Raw genomic sequence first — 16859 nt, forward strand, 5'->3', positions numbered from 1 at the left:
ACAGAATAGGCGTTGGTGGTCTGCTAATGTGTTATAGGTTCCTATGAAGATGGTCTGGGTTCGAATCCAGCTTCTGCCAAAGATATTTAATAGGGAGAGACGGATTCAAATCCCTTCTGGCTACGCCAAGTGACGAAGGTATAATGACATTGTGGTCTGAAATTCACATTAAACATGATATTCCTTCTCTACCAAGTAGACGTAAGGTTGAACCACAATAAAGTCAGGAATGGCGAAATGTGGGAACTCTATTACCAGTAACCTTTCTTATACCAGTAATTTATTCCTAGTGACGAAACTAACGCTATGTAAGGTCACAGGACCCTTATTCCATCTTTTATTTGAGCTTGTTTGAGCTTGTGTATGTCGAAAAAATTGGTTATGCCAGACAGTGTGGCCATGCGGTTCTAGGCGCTTCAGTGTGGAACCGCGTAACCGCTATGGTCGCAGGTTCGAATCCTGCCTCGGGCATGAATGGGATCGAATGCTGGCCCGGCACTAAAGTTTTCATTATGTATTATCAGGCTCTGGCATCAGATTACCTGTCTGCGGGTGGATAATTATTTTAATTTTTAATGAATTTTCATTCGTTGTTAACGCTAACGATATCTAACAGTTTTGACTCCTAGTGAGACGCAGGACTATTTGAGAGATCACTGTAAGTTCAAGGATGTTATTCCGAGCTGCTGGTGGAGAAAAATTCGGTAGCTATCGTCTCTTTGTGTGTAGTCAACAACGGTATATGTGGGGTTCGATTCCCAGTCAGCACTGAACTCTTCGTCATATTATTTCTATTTCAAACATGCTCACATGTCATATGTTACCCTTGTTTAACTTTCGTTTTCTCTAGAACATAAGAGCGATAGGTTCCGGGTTGGAATCCTAGGAAGAAAATTATTAGTGTTTCGTGCCGTCATTTCAGTTAAAACATCTAGCTACTGCCGAAAAAATCCGATGTTTCACAATTGATTGTGCTTCGATAACAATCGTATTAGGCTCTGGGTTCGAATCCCTGTCCAACACAAAGTTGTACCTCACGGCATTTCAAGTAAGTTACCTGTGAAGAAGCCATATTTAACATCTCTCGTAGTTCGTTAACGGGGACAATAGATGACTGATAGGAATTCGCGTCTGTTAAAAATGTTTACGTTACGTAATTTAAAGTTTATATTTGCTAACTGATACTGACTAAAATCGAGGTATAGCACTCTCTGTGTGCCTAGTCAGGAATAACTGTTAGTTTCCGTCAGTCACGAAATCTTAGTCTGCATGACCTAGGTTTGAATCCATATGCAGCACGAGACGGTTAGTTGCGTCATTTGAAGTTAACACATGTTCTCAAATAGGTGCTGGTGAATAACTTAAAATTTTAAAGTCATTTTGTGTTAAATAACAGGTACTGTATGTTACTTTGAAGAGGAAGTCGTGAATACGACGAACGTACTAGGTGCATTACCTATCTGACGTAATAATGAGAGTGGTAACATTTCAGGTATGTCATTTGATGCGATAAATGTGAGCTTACAAGCCTTAAGGACAGTCATATCTGTGATATTGTGTTCCCTGATATTTGTAGTATCGTGGTATGACTTTACAGCTTGAGTTATTGCGTTACAGAGCTGAGTTTTCTAGGGGTGACTTGTTGGAGCCATTATCAATAGTCGAACGACTGTACCAAGGACCGATTAGAGGACCTGCTAGACAGCTGCGTTATGTGGGTTACATGTGAATCAGGCGAAATGCACTTCAGGTCGTTCGGATACTTTTGAGCGCGACTGTACATCCTAGCAGCAATGTCGAACGGCTAACGGACCGATATTACCCGTGATAGCTCACTTCGTCGCTAAATAGAACGCATGCAAAAAATGTGTCGTCTTCCCGTAATTTCTCTTGTGCCCAGTGGCAGGACTGTACATGACGATCAGAGTGTTCGTCATGCAATTCCTGGTGCATAGGAATATGGTACGAGTGCAATCGATGTTGATGTAGCATTATCAACACCGACGTTTTTGAGATTCCAGATTCTCGCGCAATCTGTGTGCTAGTGACGTGCGGATTAGCCACGATAGCAGCTGAAACACCAACCTGGGTATCATCATTTGTTTCAAGTCGTGGTTGACTTTTCACATGTGCCTGAACACATCCTGTTTCCTTAAATAAAGTAACTATCCGGCGAACGGTCCGGACACTTGGATGATATCGACCAGGGTACCGAGCAGCATACATAGCACATGCTTGTTGGGCATTTTGATCAAAATAGCAATACTTCAACACGATTTCGACCTTTCCCGCAGTTTGTAAACGGTCCATTTTAAAACGGGTAATGTATCACGAAGCAAATACCGTCCGCACTGGCGGAGTGTTACGTAACACCACGTACTTACACGTTTGTGACTATTCCAGAGCCGTCTATCACAAAGCGAAAAAAGTGGTCCAACTAAAACATTCATATTTCTATACGTACTACACGAATATGTAATAAAAATGGGTGTTCCTATTATAAAAAACGCAGTTGATATCCATCTGGTTTCCCCCTTCAAGCTGGACGAGTTTCGTTCTTTGTAGTTTTTTCGTTTGATGCTTATTTCGTGGGATATTTGGCCCGGTCACTATCAATGAACCACCCTGTATAACCTTTCAAAATAAATCTCTTAATGTAAACTTTCAATTATTAAGTGACAATGAATCTAAACTAGTAAATCTGGACCTCAGCAGTGCTGCGTCATGGCCCTGAAAAATCATTCTGATTAAACTGAAAATTCTTATCTCAATGATGTCGCCGGATGACGCCTATATATCTGCTCGTACAAGAAATTTTTGTGGCACAGTCCATTGCAATGCTGGCCACTAGATTTTGTTATCTATGAAAAACAACTGATTTTCTTTACGATAATCTGCATTATTATGGATGGGAGAAATTAGTAAAAACTTTAAATTCAGATGAATGACTGTCAAAAGTTATCTTTATAAGAAAGATTATTGAAAGATTTTTTTGAAAACATTTAAATGGGACTTTGATATAACAGTAATACAAAAGTCAGTTCTAGCAATTAACATGTGCGCGCGGCAATAAAGAACAATAATATTTTGCTCTTACCTTATCTACATCGCTCAGGCACCGCCATCGTTCTCCACGACCGGCCTTGGTAATTCCATAACTGTACTGCTCTTCTCGAGCTACAATACACCCCTGCACTGCACTGGACTGCATTGTCCGAAATCCAGGACACAAGTGCATTCAACTCGACAATTGCTCTCTACGAGCGACCTCACCCAACCGCCAGACTGCGAGTTACTACTACAACTGCCGACACTGCTCTCTGACCTGCGATTCTATTGTAGCATAGATATTCCATATCGCAGGCAGCGCTTGAGTAATCCATCGAAGTTACATCTGCTCGAGTGCGCTAGCAATAAATTCCTTAGTCATGGACCTCGGGTTACGTGGCTGTTAAGGCACAGGGAACAGGGCAGCAGCGGTAGGTACCGAACTCGATACAGGTCATTTGGCGGTCGCCCAGGCAAGACAATTGGAGGTGCTTTATCACCTCTCTGATGGGTTGACCGACAAGCTGGGGGGTCACGTCGAGGGTTATATATAAGACACAGTTCACAGACGATATTCCCGTCTGTATGGCATCGTGCAGACTTTCGTCACTGAATATACGGGTGCTGAGGAATAAGTTGATGATATGTTACGGGATGGTGTGGACAGACTCTCGACTTTGCGGTGCGCATCGGCCATGTTTCAGGTCCCGAAGGGACAGGCCCAGGAGTAGTGCCCAGTAGTGGATTATTGGACCCTCAACCGGAAGTAGTATTGGGATCTGTAGCACTGCAGGATCCCTGCACTTGATTTACGTGGTCTTCCAGGGACAAGTGGATCAATGTATTGAATTTCAACCAGGGTCATCACCAGATCCCGTTGACCGAAGGCTCCAAGCGGGTAACAGCCTTCAGCACTGACTGGGCCTGTTTGAATGTAACACTGTTCATTTAGGTGTGTTTATAACTACTGGGATGAAGTTACGTAGAGCTCAACGTTTGGGGAATATTTGAGAAGCTTACAGGAGGTTCTAATTAGCTTTTTAGAGCAGAGCTGACGGTGAACCCATGAAAGATCAATCCAGCGCCGATGCAAACATTCTTCCTGGGACACTCGTTATCGGCGGACGAACTACACATCGATCCAGGAAAGGCGAAAGATTTGCCTATGTTCCCTCCTCCTAAGAACAAGAAAGAAGTAGCTGGGTACAGCGATATCGGAAATTATTTTAGAGAGTTTGCCTCACACTTCGCAGAACTAGCAACGCTGCTAGACAACTACCGGCCGGAGTGGAAGAGCGGTTCTAGGCGCTTCAGTCAGGAACCACGCGACCGCTACGGTCGCAGGTTCGAATCCTGCATGGATATGTGTGATGTCCTTAAGTTAGTTAGGTTTAAGTAGTTCGACGTTCTAGGGGACTGATGACTTCAGATGTTAAGCCCCATTGTGCTGAGCCATTTGAACCATTTGCTAGACAACTGGAGGAAGAAAGGGACAGAATTCTCTTGGAGAGAGAGCCTACATTCGGCGCGCACACTAGAGGCAGATCAGGCGGTAAAACCAGGGGCGCAAAAACCTCCGAATTAATGTTGGGGAGGAAGTCTTCGTAGGCAAAGTGAGTTTACCACTGATGGCAAACGTAACAAAACTCACAGCAACCCCTCCTGTGGAAAAAAATGTGGCCCTATGACAAATAATACCGGCAACCCTCGGATGCTGGAAGAATGAAGCGGTACAGGCTGATTAGCATGGGAATTTTCAGATGCCCATATTTTGCAATTCTGTGATTTGACTTTGCCTTGGAGATGGAAATGAGTTGCGTTTGTCCTCAGAAGTTCCATAGCCATTCGTTATGCATTTCCATGTGACGAATTAATTCTAGACCAAACGGCTGTTTGGCCCGTCCCCGCCGAGTGGCTTGCCAGAATGTTCAGACGTAGCACCCTTCGGTTCGTACAAGTACATATAAAACAGATTTCAAAGAACAGAATTAAACGAGTAAAACGCCAGGCCAATAGTATTTACAAGATTTTTGTAGTTGTGTGGGAGCATATTAAATAAATGCCTGCATTACAGTTATGCCTAAAGAAACATGTATTTCGAAATAAACTTAAACCTACACAAATTATGAATGATACGGCATATTAAAAAAATGCCTGCATTCCAGTTGTGCTTAAACTATTTTTAAGACAAGACATAAAATTTTTAAATACACTTTCACTTATGTGCGATTTTGTAAGCACTTCTTGTGCCACTCACTAGGCGTTAAGGCGCCTTCTTGCATAAATTTTTTTCTCTTTTTTTTTTTCGTCGCCCTACACACCCTCACACGGATTTTAGCACAAAGTATTGATCAACTCACATCAGTCTTTTGACCAAGTGCCTCGCAGGAATCGTGTCTGCCTCTGAATTACGAGCTCCGGCGTTTATCGTGACAAATCTGTCTACAACGAAAAACCAAAAGTTGAAACCCCTCAACAAACTGTTTCCCAAAACCAACCAGGATGCTCACCAAAGATTCCGTCCTACGGCAAACGTTACTTTAGGAACAAAGTTACAAGACAAACGACTGACTCACAGTAAGCTCAGATGCCCACAAGTTCTACTTAATTGACATACAGTTACAATTTTAAAACTTTTCAAATTGACCACTATATTCTTCGCCACACTCTTAAATAAAGCATATATCAATACGTATTTTACTTAAATCCACGAGGTCACTTAACCTCCACGCAACTTCGGTGCCTAAACTTCCCTGTTTTGCACACGTACAGTGCCACAATAAACTAACAAATTACTAATGAATCCCCAAGATAGACATTAGAAAATTATCCCTCCAAAATAACTACCACTAATTACAGATTAGAACAGCTTTTCACTTCTGCCCTTTCTCTATATCCCATTAGCAATATTAAACTTCTCTCTTTTCCACTAATGCGGTAGCAAAGATTGTTACGTTCTACCTACCAACGCCAATCAGTCTCGCTAGAATCATTACACTCCTCCTTCACATACCAATTTTTCAAACTTCTTTACACGAACTATCTCAATCCACACTATTTACTTCAGCCATCTCTAAATGTTTTGTTAGTTCTTCCACACAATTCGCCGATTCACTACGCACACCATGCACAACTTTAGTGTTTTTTCCCCTCCAAAGAATCGACACTTGTGGCTTCAACAAAATTACACATCAATTCACTGCTAAACACTTTATCTTCCTGAAATAATACATCGATGCCTAAGACACCATCACCATAAATATTCATCTCAGCAACCTTCTCTGCTGATACGCCATTTAAATCACAACAAAAACTCACATCAGAAACCCTACTTTCCTCTGTTTTCACGCGAATCGTACGCAACTTTATCCTCCACCGCTACGTTACACAGATTGCTTCTACCTTGACGTACAATTTTGGGACTTCCAGCCTTACTACATTCCACTGTGATCGGACAAAAATCAGCACACACTGCCATTTCTACACCCCTTTCATCCAGATTAACCCTCGATCCAATTTTACATACGTTCTCACACTCACACTCTGACAAAGGTTTTAGATCCACACATACATTAATAAGTTCCGTTTCGACTTCATTCGTGACTAGAAACGCGTAAACTCCTTCCTCCAAAGTATCAATACCAGTAGCTTTTACATCATTACATAAATTACCATTACTCTGTTCCTTTAAGCAGAAATTGCAGCTCGTGGTGGTGCGGTAGCGTTCTCGCTTCCCACGCCCGGGTTCCCGGGTTCGATTCCCGGTGGGGTCAGGGATTTTCTCTGCCTCGTGATGAGTGGGTGTTGCGTGCTGTCCTTAGGTTAGTTAGGTTTAAGTAGTTCTAAGTTCTAGGGGACTGACGACCATAGATGTTAAGTCCCATAGTGCTCAGAGCCATTTTAAACAGAAATCATCTACCTCCACCGATATATCTTTAATTTCAACTGCTGTCGAGACCAATCTAAGCCTCCCTTAGTAACATCGACGCTTTCCGCCGAATCACTAATATCTGCTACTACAACACCTTCCTTACCGCCACTGCTACTGTTTGCTAATACCTCTTCAGAACTCATCACACAAGTTGCTTTCACTAAATTTATCTCCTCCTTAACTTCATTTTGAACTACTGTATCTTTCCATTCGTCACCGTTCACACACTCATTCATCACACATCCATAACTCACATCATACCCCGCAAGTTTATTCCCATTACTTTTGCTTAAAACTCTCACAAAACTGTGTTTCCGCCGTTCGCGCCTGTTTTTATTGAAAGAGCCACGTATAGAGCCTTCCTCTTTAACATATATCATATTACATATTTGTTGCTTTTCTCCAAACCTGTCAACATTTCGACCATCACCATTATCTCCAGTCCTTTTCATCGCCTGTTTAGATAGCCATCCCCGGACCTGAGATGTGGCGAACATCACTTTCCCGACCGGTTGTTACGCGATTGCACTTCGCGCGAATCTCCCCCGTCACATCTTCGGTCTTTACTTGGATCCCCCTCACGAAAGTTGTCACTCCTGTTCGTTCTCCAACCATTCTGCTCATTTCAGCCACTATCTCCCAGAGAATTCCTTTGATTTCTCTCACGATTATTATTTTGGTGATGATTATCTAGTATCCCATTTTGATAACTACTGCCCAGTTTGCTCTGAGGTTAGAACCTCAAAGTTCTATCTATTTTTTCTACAAATTCTAGAAATTCGTCCACTGAATTACATGGACTATGGACAAGATCCCACTTTAAATCTCCGGGCAATGGCCTTTTTAACGTGGTGATTTCCGTTAAATCCCCCAATGGATTTTCCACATACATAAGCTTGCCAAGTTCGTGCTTGCTAAAATCTCTCATCGTCCCATTACCGTACCTGTAACTTGGCCCGTTTAAAAATTCATTTTGGATCTGCATCTGTTTTGCCTCAGTCCCAAATTTGTTCAAAAAACCCATTTCGAACTCTTCATACGATTGGCACGAACTACATCGAACATTTGCCCTAGACTGTGGGTCTCCCCCCCCCCCCCCCCCAAATGCCATTTAACGTATTTTATTTTCGCTTCGTCCGACATGCCATGAACAAAAGCGTCCCTACACGCACCCAAGACATTTACTGGGTGATATCTTCTGTCATCTGTGTAACACTTCACAGATCCGATATTTGCCCAATGCGTATTTGTAACCAGCATGGCCAGTTGGGAGGCTAATGAATTTAAATCACTTTTTACCTGTTGCATTTGTTTTTTTAAATTCATTTTCACTAGTGGTATTGGACTCTATTTTATCTTTAATTTTGCCCACTTCTTTCTGCCTCTCACCAACACGATTGGCAGTGTCGCTAATTGCTAAACTTATATCCCTTTTATGAGCTTCTTGCGCTTTTATACCATCGCTTACTTTGCCCTCAAGCTTCGTCAGTATGTTATCCATTTTTTCCCCAAGATCTTTTCCACTGATTCGATTTTTGATTTTAATGTTACAACTTCGTCTGTAATTTTCCCCATATCCACTTGGAGACATTTTAATTTATCATCAATTACTTTTCCAAGGTTTGCCATAATTTTTTCAACTTCCTCTTTCTCAGCGGAACCTATTTCAGCTCGCATTGTACCCGTATCTGTTCGAATTGCACTGATATTATTTTCCATTGTTTTCATATTATTTCCCAATCCTTGGATCATTTGCATTAGCTGATACATCATATCTCCCCCACATTCATTTCCATTGCCTGGCTTTCTACTAGTTACACGTTCCGATCTGATTTCGTACTAACTGGCTCACTTACGTTTTCAGAATTACACAACGTGACTGTTTTATCTCCACGAAATCTATAAGTGGAGCCTGAACTTAAGAGTCAAACACTATCTCACTATTTGCGCAGGCACTTACCTGATCTGAAGTGGTTCCCCCCACCATGGTGATGCCGTCAGTTCTCTGCACTCAACTAATTTAGACTCTGAGCCTCAACGAAAATTGCCTTTAATGTGATATATTAGTACCTCTACCGATAGCATGTGTTAGTTGTGAAAATTACTGCGTAATTTTACTATTTCCAGAAACCTACTTGCAGAAAAAAGGCCGATCTCACATTGTGTTTTGTGAGAGGGTCACTCTATAGGAACCTGTACTGGCTTTGCAAAGTTTTTTTTTATTTATTTATTTATTTTTTATTTTACACTTCACAAAGTACGCTGAATAACAGAGAGCAAAGGAATTACCACTTTTCAGGACACAAATCCTGGACGAGCCCCCAATTGCGGGCTTTCAAAAATTTGAATGAAATGGTGGCGGTGAGGTGGCCCTCAAATACGCACCCACAGACTCAGTGTTGCAATATTATAAGTTTTGGCTGGTTTCTTTGTCTAGGGGCTGGGATACATAGTTGCCGCATTACAAGCCAAATACTGCTGAGTCTACAGTATACAACAGGAATATACACATGAATCGAATGGTCAAAGGTTCGTATCACTCGGCAATTGCGAATGTTTAATGCAACATAGTAATTTATAAATGAAATATTGCAGTTAAATAAAATCTGCAGATACTATCTTAACGACTTTATGTGATGAGTACGATAGTAGAAGTATTTCTGAGACTGTGGTATATTTCTGCAATACAGTTATTGGTGTCGATGGTCCAGTAATCAAAATATAAGTTGAATATCAGGGAAACAATACATTCCTACTGCACATAATTAGTTATGAACAACATCATAGCTGGCAAGATATTCACTTGCAAACGCTCACCATGTCTTCACTGTAAAAGCCACGGAAATCTCACAAGTGCGCAAGTCGCCACTACGAAGTATTTATATCTGCCGCAACCACGCGCAAACCACTCCACACTCTCCAAGTTTCTGCCACGACTGTGCATCCGTCGCATCTTCGTGTCCATCACTTCCCTTGTCCTGTGCTGTACCCCCTCGCACCTCACTGTTCCGAACTCTTCTCCCACTTCCATCCAGTCTCCCCACTCACGAGGGCTGTGACTGGCTAGAGTGCTCGCGCCATGTCTTCAAGGTAACGCACCGACACAAACATAATGAAACACATTCCAAATACTGGTTTACATTTAAATAACTTGAAATTAAAGAAAATATTCCTACAGCTGGACCATAAACTCAACACACATTATCAAATACATAAACAAATTGAATAAACATATATCAAAGGGATAGAACAGAAGGTAGGCCAGTAGCCTAATGTCTCTGTGCTTTCTAAAACACAGTAAATATTTAACTAATTTCTTAATTAATGGTATATATCCGATATAAATGAAGACGAAGATGAATAAATATATTTATATGAAAGCAGCTACCGTTTTTTCATGTAACTGTGGAGTACTTATGGCCTGACGCGATCGATAGTAATCGGCCACTTTGACCACCAATAACTCTTAGACTATTAAAGCTACATGCCTGTAATTTATACCAGTTTTGGTTTACACTAATAGCTTTCTAAAGACAAGCCGGTCGATGAAATCAGAGGAACCGTTTAGATTTTGGAAATTCTTTGCTGGGTGTCACTTGTGTAATTTACAATCACATACTAAACATTAAACTAATAAAGATATTGAAAATCTGATTTCACCATCAGAATCGTCGTGCGAATAATGGTAATGTACTTTTTGTTTTTGAGGTGTCATGATTCGTCTGGCTGCTATTAATTTTATACGAAATTGAAATGTCTGCCATGATTGTTTAACAAAGTCCGCCATAATTTTGCACTCTCGGCATACAAGTCTCTTTCATCAACACAGTGTCACCATGGAATTCCCAGACATGCCCTTGGGATGGGCCTCTCTTGCTTCAGCACCACGTGGTCAGCCGGCCGAGTGGCTGATGTCGGTGTAAGAACTCCGTCAATGTCAGGGAGAGGGAGTCTCTGTACGGCCAAGCGCGGTGGTCCAGATCGATACGAAAGCAAGTGAGACATTTATTTCAAAGGGAAAGCAAATGCCGTAGGACACCCAAGGGATGCTCTGGCTCTGCACCCATACTCTAAGCACCCATACTCTGTGCATTCCGTGTTCATAGCAGTAGCGCTACTCACAAATTGTTACAATCAGGGGCGACCAAAGTGAATGATGAGTCTGGAATTGCAAGACAGTGGGTTGCTAATCAATTTTACTACCTCTAATATACCAGGAGTTTCTTTTCGTCCCGTAAGTGATATCATTGGGACCACTCTAATTAATCTCACACAATTTTCCCGTCTTGACCAGTAAAACCATGAGAGGCGCAGAACAAAACTTAACTAAACAACACTTTGAAATTTGATCACTTCCATTCTCTGGATGTAGACATGACTGCTCGCAAGGTACCCATTATCGCTGGTAAAGCGCTCCTGCAGGATCGGCAGTATCAAGAAAAGTAGCACAGTTTATTATAACAATGACTATGTCGGTTTCTGGTACCGTTGTGGATCTACCTCCACTACGTGTAACTTGTATCTACATTCAGCGGCAACCGATCTCCCAGTCGATCTGAGAACGCATCGGCTACCGACAGACTGTATTAGCTGTAGGAAATAGCACTTAAATTATTGGGCATCAAATGGGCCACGTCATTTATGCTGAATTAGAACAAGGAGAACCCGATTATACGTTATCTTCATGTCAAACCTTGCTACATGTGTTAAGGACCTTCTGGTCCAATAATGTAAACAAGTAAATGAGGAGACAAGACCTTTCGAAGAGAGGAGACGTGTTTGCACCAAGGCATAGCCACAGGGCTCTGAAATGCTCCTACGTCGTTCGGTAGAAAGTAGTCATAGAGGAAGGAGAACTCGTCGACTTGATTTCTAGGCGCCATGGAGCCGCAGCGCATATCCAGGATGCAGGACCATCCATTCGAGACACTGACGAAGCGGAAGACGACATCTATCGTCGCGGAAAGCAGACGTGACTTCGTACAGCTCCAGCACGGTTTCTGAAGGATCTGACTAGCAGGAAAACCGGGAGAAATAAAGCCACTTTGCACAGCGGCATCACTCGCTGCTCACATTACGATTTCCAGTCCTCCAGCATCTACATACTAGTGTGCTCTCTTGAGGTGTGACATTTGTTTTGTCCTATGTGTTTATTTCATTATATAGTTAAGTTACATTGGTTTGAGGTAGTATAAGTTTGGCGTTTGTGAAATAAACGGTTCAGACATTATGTACATTGAAGATGGAGAGGGGAGAAACGAAAGAATGATTTCAGTACCATTTGGACTCGGCGCAGAACGAGAGGCGATGAGTGAAAACTTGGGCCGGACTTGGTTTAGAACTCGGGGTCACCTCTTTACTAGGCAGCTAGGCCAATCACTGTACCACTCGGACACAGGGTTTGTCGTAATTACGCCGACTATCTCGCCACGCCTCCCGGCCGTCACACACTATCACCTAGCGCCACCTATCCATGTCCTCCATAATCGCTACCTTGACATTCGGACGTAATTGTGCATCCACAATGAAGCTGGTGGATTCATTGTCCAGTGAGGAGACTGAGTAGAGTCTTTTCTTTCGGAAGTAACTCATTCGCCGTGATCGGCACTGAATGCACCATCTTAAGTGCGGATTCGCAATTACGTTCGACCTCCTGTGGCCATCTCAAGTATCCAGCATAGAAGACATGGGAGGAACTTCTGATAGGTGGCGCTGGATGGGATGAGGTATCGGTCGGAAAGCGAGCCGACATGGTCCGTGCAACTGTTGTGAACACTGTGTCATCATGGCGCAGCGGTTAACGCAAATCCTAGAAACAAGATCATCACGGGTTCGAATCCTGAACCATCAAAAGTTTCCACTCGTCGCTGCGGATTTCGCATCAACTCCCAATGCAGCTGACATCAATAGTTACTACCCTTTCTCCCCCTTCCAACTTCAGTTTACATAATACATATCATAGCTGCAGATTCCATAAGGTTGAAACGTCCCCTTAGAAAAATTATAAATGACTGCGCTTAAACTGACACACAATATTTTTAGCCCAACATAATTTGACTTTCAAAAATCCCTACAAAAGAATGGCCCTGACTAACAATAACCTATACCTTTCATTAATCACTTACCTCACAAAAATCTTCGTTACTCATAGTACTGCAATACAGCGTGCGCCAATACTGCCAGCTGAATAAAAGATTATAACTACAGAAGGCACTAACTACTGATAGGCATAATTAGCAAATAAAAGATTTTGATAGAGAACAAACAATGTATTTACCTTAATAGTGTTCAAAAGTCATCCGGTCTTACAAATTTACTGTCTCTGATGGACACATGTCCAGATCATCCGCTCTCAAAACTCCGCCATGTCTCTCCCCACATCCACCACTGCTGGCGGCTTACGTCCAGCTGCGCAACGCTATGCGCTGACAACAGCCAACTGTCCAACACTACAATAGTAAATCTCAACAATGCAAACCAGCCACAGACTGCATACAGCTCAGTCAGTGATTTTCATATGGAGCGCTACATGGCGTTACCAACATAAAAACCTAAACAGCCTACTAATAAGATCTCTGTTCGGACATGTCCGAATGATCAGACACCACGCTTTGATACAGTTTTCAGGTATTAGTTATCGGTGATACATATTTATCACAATGGTGACATAAGTATGACTACCTTCCGTGCCCCTTTTTATTAATGAAAATACATTGCAGCCTTGAAAATAACGATCCTTGCTTATGTTCTTAACACGGGAACACTACATAAAAGCTATGCCATCGTTGTGTCTGGATATTAACGTGCGAAAGGTGATTAACCTGATCCATGTACAGTACTCAGCGTATAGTTAATGAATGAACATATTCCAATTAAGTGTAAAATTATTTTCAAAAGTTCTGAAAATTATACTGAGTAAAGATACAAATACATTTTTCTGCACGCTTTTTTATAAATTCCGAACATACTACAGTTATATCTCAATAAATACTACACATATCAAAAAAAGTTTTGCATTGCTTCGGTTCGGAGAGTACGGTAACCTGTACAGAAAATTGGAACAGAGATCAACAAGACATCATTTCCGCCCTTTTTATTGCTCACGAAAACCACACATTGCATGCTGTACCACCACACAGCGAGACCTTCAGAGGTGGTAATCCAGATTGCTGTATAAACCAGTACCTCTAATACCCAGTAGCACGTCCTCTTGCATTGATGCATGCTTGTATTCGTCGTGGCATACTAACTACGAGTTCATCAAGGCAACGTTGGCCTAGATTGTCTCACTCCTCAACGGTGATTAGGGGCAGATCCCTGAGAGTTGTTGGTGGATCACGTCGTCCATAAACAGTCCTTTTCAATCTATCTCAGTCATGTTCGATAGGGTTCACATCTAGAGAACATGCTGGCCACTAGAGTCGAGCGTCGTCGTTATCCCGAAGGAAGTCATTCACAAAATGTGCTCTATGGGGGCGCGAATTGTCGTCCATGAAGACGAATGCTTCGCCAATATGCTGCCGATATGGTCGCTCTATCGTTCGGACGATGGCATTCACGTATCGTACAGCCGTTTCAGAGCCTTGCATGATAACCAGTGGCATACGTCCGCCCCGCGTAATCCCATCCCAAAACGCCAGGGAACCACCACCTAGCTGCACTCGCTGGACAGTGGGTCTAAGGCGTTCAGCCTGACCGGGTTGCCTCCAAACACGTCTCGGACTGTTATCTGGTCGAAAGCATATGCGACACTCATCGGTGAAGAGGACGTGATGAGAATCCTGAGCGGTCCATTCGGCACGTTGTTGGGCCCATCAGTACTGCGCTGCATGGTGTCGTGGTTGCAAAGATGGACCTCGCCATGGACGTCGGGAGAGAAGCTGCGCATCATACATCCTGTTGCGCACAGTTTGAGTCGTAACACGACATCCTGTGGCGGCACGAAAAGGATTATTCAACACGGTGGCGTTGCTGTCAGGGTTCCTCCGAGTCACAATCCATAGGTAGCGGTAATCCACTTCAGTAGTATCCCCTGGGAATCGACAATTCATGTGTATCAAATGGCTCTGAGCTCTATGGGACTTAACATCTATGGTCATCAGTCCCCTAGAACTTAGAACTACTTAAACCTAAGTAACCTAAGGACAACACCCAGTCATCGCGAGGCAGAGAAAATCCCTGACCCCGCCGGGAATCGAACACGGGAACCAGGGCCTGGGAAGCGAGAACGCTACCGCACGACCACGAGCTGTGAGCAGTTCACGTGTTTCTTTATCTCCTCCATGTCAGAACAACATTGCTTTGGTTCACTCGGAGACGCCTGGCCACTCCCCTTATTGAGAGCCCTTCCTGGCACAAAGTAACAATGCGGACGCAGTAGAACCGTGGTATTGACCGTCTGGGCGTGGTTGAACTGCAGACAACACGAGCCGTGTACTTCCTTACTGGAGGAAAAACTGGAACTGATCGGCTGTCTGACTCTCTCCGTCAAATAGACGCTGCTCATGCGTAGTTGTTTACGTCTCTGAACAATCAAAGTCTCTATGTCTGTCATAGAAAATCCATAGTGAACGTCTATCTTCAGGAGTTCTAGGAACTGGGGTGATGCTAAACCTTTTTGGTGTGTGTTTCGCAGGTAATCGTATTCCGGGGGCCATACTCTTTCAGCAAAACGTTTCTCTACGAAAGGGTCCGCTCATTTGTTTCCTGACCACCTCATCTACATACATTCCCTTCTCTGCCTCGTACATGAACGGATGCATCATCACCACTGAAACACCCCATAAAGCCATAGAAGTCCTTGAAATTGCGTATACGTTTTTCAAAATTTCCGTTGTAATGCAGTGCTCATTCACTGGCCACAAGAACATACATTAGAAGAATGCTAGTCTTAAATGATCGGGTTAAATCTCAATGCATGAATTCTATCGACGAGATGTATCCTCTTGACTGATTTAGCAGTGCTACTAAGCCAACAGAAAAAGAGAATCATGAAATGGTTTATGCTGATCGGTAACGTGGAACAGCTTGTATGAGAATGAGGTTAGTACTCATACAATAAACACAATTTTGTTCTGCAGTAACTTCAGCTCATTACCTATTCAGAGACGTGCTGTATGATGGCCAATGATTAGATCTGAACTAAGCGGTGAACATCTCAACAAGAGCACACAATCAATTCGGTAAGCTTCTGCCTTGCTATAAATAATGACATACCATTTCATGTAGGAACAGATAAATGACGTAGCTCACAGTGAGATGTTATAGACAGTATAGTAACCCTTTGTAGACAGAGGTGGGGATCTCATATGAAATATTCAATGGTGTTACTTTGGTATTTGCCTTAAGTGAAAAAATGGTTCAAATGGCTCTGAGCACTATGGGACTCAACATCTTATGTCATAAGTCCAATAGAACTTAGAACTACTTAACCCTACCTAACCTAAGGACATCACACACACCCATGCCCGAGGCAGGATTCGAACATGCGACCGTAGCAGTCCGCGGTTCCGGACTGCAGCGCCAGAACCGCACGGCCAACGCGGCCGGCGCCGTAAGTGATTTAGGCATGTAATCCATATATGGATTTGAACCCTCCTCGTTCCTCTGTATGAAATATCCGTGTTACAACATAAGTACTAAATCTTCCACGAAGTCATTTCGACTTTTCTTCAGCAGTCAAGGCCGACGCCCTTTTATTCCGAAAGCTTCCCAAATTGCCCAAGGGGCTGAGCGAATATCGTACTATGACTCTCTACAATCTAAGTATGATCACGTGGTCAGAAATCGAACAGGAATCTCGATATCAGTACCCATTAACTTTATCTACTATTACATGTTATCTACCAGTACAGTGAATGAAAAATTTTGTTCACAAAAC

Source organism: Schistocerca americana, chromosome 5 (assembly GCF_021461395.2).
Source record: "Schistocerca americana isolate TAMUIC-IGC-003095 chromosome 5, iqSchAmer2.1, whole genome shotgun sequence".
NCBI lineage: Eukaryota > Metazoa > Arthropoda > Insecta > Orthoptera > Acrididae > Schistocerca > Schistocerca americana.